The sequence below is a fragment of the Osmerus eperlanus genome, chromosome 4 (genome assembly GCF_963692335.1).
Source record: "Osmerus eperlanus chromosome 4, fOsmEpe2.1, whole genome shotgun sequence".
NCBI classification, from domain to species: domain Eukaryota; kingdom Metazoa; phylum Chordata; class Actinopteri; order Osmeriformes; family Osmeridae; genus Osmerus; species Osmerus eperlanus.
This window is the reverse complement of record NC_085021.1, coordinates 202,909-207,908: the sequence shown is the minus strand read 5'-3', so window position 1 is coordinate 207,908 and position 5,000 is coordinate 202,909.

Sequence of the window (5,000 nt, the reverse complement as noted above, 5' to 3'; positions counted from 1 at the left end):
GCACCTTCACCCGGGTGGCGTTGGAAAGGTCTGGGCGAGGGGGACACGGGGAGGTCAGGCTCGCCACGCGCACGCGCTTCCCCGCGAAACGGGAGCCCAAACAAAACTTTAAACGGACCCACCGAGCTGGGGACGGCTTTTTCCGGGAAGATAACCGCGCACACCGCTGCCCCCCGTCCCAACTTGAATTTAGAAACCGTCCCCAGCGAAATCCCACGTTCGGGCGCAAAACTGCACGTTTGGAGCCACATTTTGTCTGAAGCTGGAAACCTGCATTCAAAGCTGGGAAAAGGTGCTCATTGACAGGCATCTCCACTTCGGGACCTCGTAGCACCTTCACCCGGGTGGCGTTGGAAAGGTCTGGGCGAGGGGGACACGGGGAGGTCAGGCTCGCCACGCGCACGCGCTTCCCCGCGAAACGGGAGCCCAAACAAAACTTTAAACGGACCCACCGAGCTGGGGACGGCTTTTTCCGGGAAGATAACCGCGCACTACCGCTGCCCCCCGTCCCAACTTGAATTTAGAAACCGTCCCCAGCGAAATCCCACGTTCGGGCGCAAAACTGCACGTTTGGAGCCACATTTTGTCTGAAGCTGGAAACGTGCATTCAAAGCTGGGAAAAGGTGCTCATTGACAGGCATCTCCACTTCGGGACCTCGTAGCACCTTCACCCGGGTGGCGTTGGAAAGGTCTGGGCGAGGGGGACACGGGGAGGTCAGGCTCGCCACGCGCACGCGCTTCCCCGCGAAACGGGAGCCCAGACAAAACTTTAAACGGACCCACCGAGCTGGGGACGGCTTTTTCCGGGGAGATAACCGCGCACACCGCTGCCCCCCGTCCCAACTTGAATTTAGAAACCGTCCCCAGCGAAATCCCACGTTCGGGCGAATAACTGTGAATTTTAAGCCCCCGTTTCTCTCAAGCTGGAAACGTGCATTCAAAGCTGGGAAAAGGTGCTCATTGACAGGCATCTCCACTTCGGGACCACGTAGCACCTTCACCCGGGTGGCGTTGGAAAGGTCTGGGCGAGGGGGACACGGGGAGGTCAGGCTCGCCACGCGCACGCGCTTCCCCGCGAAACGGGAGCCCAAACAAAACTTTAAACGGACCCACCGAGCTGGGGACGGCTTTTTCCGGGAAGATAACCGCGCACACCGCTGCCCCCCGTCCCAACTTGAATTTAGAAACCGTCCCCAGCGAAATCCCACGTTCGGGCGCAAAACTGCACGTTTGGAGCCACATTTTGTCTGAAGCTGGAAACCTGCATTCAAAGCTGGGAAAAGGTGCTCATTGACAGGCATCTCCACTTCGGGACCTCGTAGCACCTTCACCCGGGTGGCGTTGGAAAGGTCTGGGCGAGGGGGACACGGGGAGGTCAGGCTCGCCACGCGCACGCGCTTCCCCGCGAAACGGGAGCCCAGACAAAACTTTAAACGGACCCACCGAGCTGGGGACGGCTTTTTCCGGGGAGATAACCGCGCACACCGCTGCCCCCCGTCCCAACTTGAATTTAGAAACCGTCCCCAGCGAAATCCCACGTTCGGGCGAATAACTGTGAATTTTAAGCCCCCGTTTCTCTCAAGCTGGAAACGTGCATTCAAAGCTGGGAAAAGGTGCTCATTGACAGGCATCTCCACTTCGGGACCACGTAGCACCTTCACCCGGGTGGCGTTGGAAAGGTCTGGGCGAGGGGGACACGGGGAGGTCAGGCTCGCCACGCGCACGCGCTTCCCCGCGAAACGGGAGCCCAAACAAAACTTTAAACGGACCCACCGAGCTGGGGACGGCTTTTTCCGGGAAGATAACCGCGCACACCGCTGCCCCCCGTCCCAACTTGAATTTAGAAACCGTCCCCAGCGAAATCCCACGTTCGGGCGCAAAACTGCACGTTTGGAGCCACATTTTGTCTGAAGCTGGAAACCTGCATTCAAAGCTGGGAAAAGGTGCTCATTGACAGGCATCTCCACTTCGGGACCTCGTAGCACCTTCACCCGGGTGGCGTTGGAAAGGTCTGGGCGAGGGGGACACGGGGAGGTCAGGCTCGCCACGCGCACGCGCTTCCCCGCGAAACGGGAGCCCAAACAAAACTTTAAACGGACCCACCGAGCTGGGGACGGCTTTTTCCGGGAAGATAACCGCGCACACCGCTGCCCCCCGTCCCAACTTGAATTTAGAAACCGTCCCCAGCGAAATCCCACGTTCGGGCGCAAAACTGCACGTTTGGAGCCACATTTTGTCTGAAGCTGGAAACCTGCATTCAAAGCTGGGAAAAGGTGCTCATTGACAGGCATCTCCACTTCGGGACCTCGTAGCACCTTCACCCGGGTGGCGTTGGAAAGGTCTGGGCGAGGGGGACACGGGGAGGTCAGGCTCGCCACGCGCACGCGCTTCCCCGCGAAACGGGAGCCCAGACAAAACTTTAAACGGACCCACCGAGCTGGGGACGGCTTTTTCCGGGGAGATAACCGCGCACACCGCTGCCCCCCGTCCCAACTTGAATTTAGAAACCGTCCCCAGCGAAATCCCACGTTCGGGCGCAAAACTGCACGTTTGGAGCCACATTTTGTCTGAAGCTGGAAACCTGCATTCAAAGCTGGGAAAAGGTGCTCATTGACAGGCATCTCCACTTCGGGACCTCGTAGCACCTTCACCCGGGTGGCGTTGGAAAGGTCTGGGCGAGGGGGACACGGGGAGGTCAGGCTCGCCACGCGCACGCGCTTCCCCGCGAAACGGGAGCCCAAACAAAACTTTAAACAGAGCTACCGAATTGGGGATCATCAATCCTGGGAAAATAACCACACACACCGCTGCCCCCCGTGCCAACTTGAATTTAGAAACCGTCCCCAGCGAAATCCCACGTTCGGGCGCAAAACTGCACGTTTGGAGCCACATTTTGTCTGAAGCTGGAAACGTGCATTCAAAGCTGGGAAAAGGTGCTCATTGACAGGCATCTCCACTTCGGGACCTCGTAGCACCTTCACCCGGGTGGCGTTGGAAAGGTCTGGGCGAGGGGGACACGGGGAGGTCAGGCTCGCCACGCGCACGCGCTTCCCCGCGAAACGGGAGCCCAGACAAAACTTTAAACGGACCCACCGAATTGGGGATCATCAATCCTGGGAAAATAACCACACACACCGCTGCCCCCCGTCCCAACTTGAATTTAGAAACCGTCCCCAGCGAAATCCCACGTTCGGGCGCAAAACTGCACGTTTGGAGCCACATTTTGTCTGAAGCTGGAAACCTGCATTCAAAGCTGGGAAAAGGTGCTCATTGACAGGCATCTCCACTTCGGGACCTCGTAGCACCTTCACCCGGGTGGCGTTGGAAAGGTCTGGGCGAGGGGAACACGGGGAGGTCAGGCTCGCCACGCGCACGCGCTTCCCCGCGAAACGGGAGCCCAGACAAAACTTTAAACGGACCCACCGAGCTGGGGACGGCTTTTTCCGGGAAGATAACCACGCACACCGCTGCCCCCCGTCCCAACTTGAATTTAGAAACCGTCCCCAGCGAAATCCCACGTTCGGGCGCAAAACTGCACGTTTGGAGCCACATTTTGTCTGAAGCTGGAAACCTGCATTCAAAGCTGGGAAAAGGTGCTCATTGACAGGCATCTCCACTTCGGGACCTCGTAGCACCTTCACCCGGGTGGCGTTGGAAAGGTCTGGGCGAGGGGGACACGGGGAGGTCAGGCTCGCCACGCGCACGCGCTTCCCCGCGAAACGGGAGCCCAAACAAAACTTTAAACGGACCCACCGAATTGGGGATCATCAATCCTGGGAAAATAACCACACACACCGCTGCCCCCCGTGCCAACTTGAATTTAGAAACCGTCCCCAGCGAAATCCCACGTTCGGTGCGCAAAACTGCACGTTTGGAGCCACATTTTGTCTGAAGCTGGAAACCTGCATTCAAAGCTGGGAAAAGGTGCTCATTGACAGGCATCTCCACTTCGGGACCTCGTAGCACCTTCACCCGGGTGGCGTTGGAAAGGTCTGGGCGAGGGGAACACGGGGAGGTCAGGCTCGCCACGCGCACGCGCTTCCCCGCGAAACGGGAGCCCAGACAAAACTTTAAACGGACCCACCGAGCTGGGGATCATTTTTCCGGGAAGATAACCACGCACACCGCTGCCCCCCGTCCCAACTTGAATTTAGAAACCGTCCCCAGCGAAATCCCACGTTCGGGCGCAAAACTGCACGTTTGGAGCCACATTTTGTCTGAAGCTGGAAACGTGCATTCAAAGCTGGGAAAAGGTGCTCATTGACAGGCATCTCCACTTCGGGACCTCGTAGCACCTTCACCCGGGTGGCGTTGGAAAGGTCTGGGCGAGGGGGACACGGGGAGGTCAGGCTCGCCACGCGCACGCGCTTCCCCGCGAAACGGGAGCCCAAACAAAACTTTAAACAGAGCTACCGAATTGGGGATCATCAATCCTGGGAAATAACCACACACACCGCTGCCCCCCGTGCCCAACTTGAATTTAGAAACCGTCCCCAGCGAAATCCCACGTTCGGGCGCAAAACTGCACGTTTGGAGCCACATTTTGTCTGAAGCTGGAAACCTGCATTCAAAGCTGGGAAAAGGTGCTCATTGACAGGCATCTCCACTTCGGGACCTCGTAGCACCTTCACCCGGGTGGCGTTGGAAAGGTCTGGGCGAGGGGAACACGGGGAGGTCAGGCTCGCCACGCGCACGCGCTTCCCCGCGAAACGGGAGCCCAGACAAAACTTTAAACGGACCCACCGAGCTGGGGACGGCTTTTTCCGGGAAGATAACCACGCACACCGCTGCCCCCCGTCCCAACTTGAATTTAGAAACCGTCCCCAGCGAAATCCCACGTTCGGGCGCAAAACTGCACGTTTGGAGCCACATTTTGTCTGAAGCTGGAAACGTGCATTCAAAGCTGGGAAAAGGTGCTCATTGACAGGCATCTCCACTTCGGGACCTCGTAGCACCTTCACCCGGGTGGCGTTGGAAAGGTCTGGGCGAGGGGGACACGG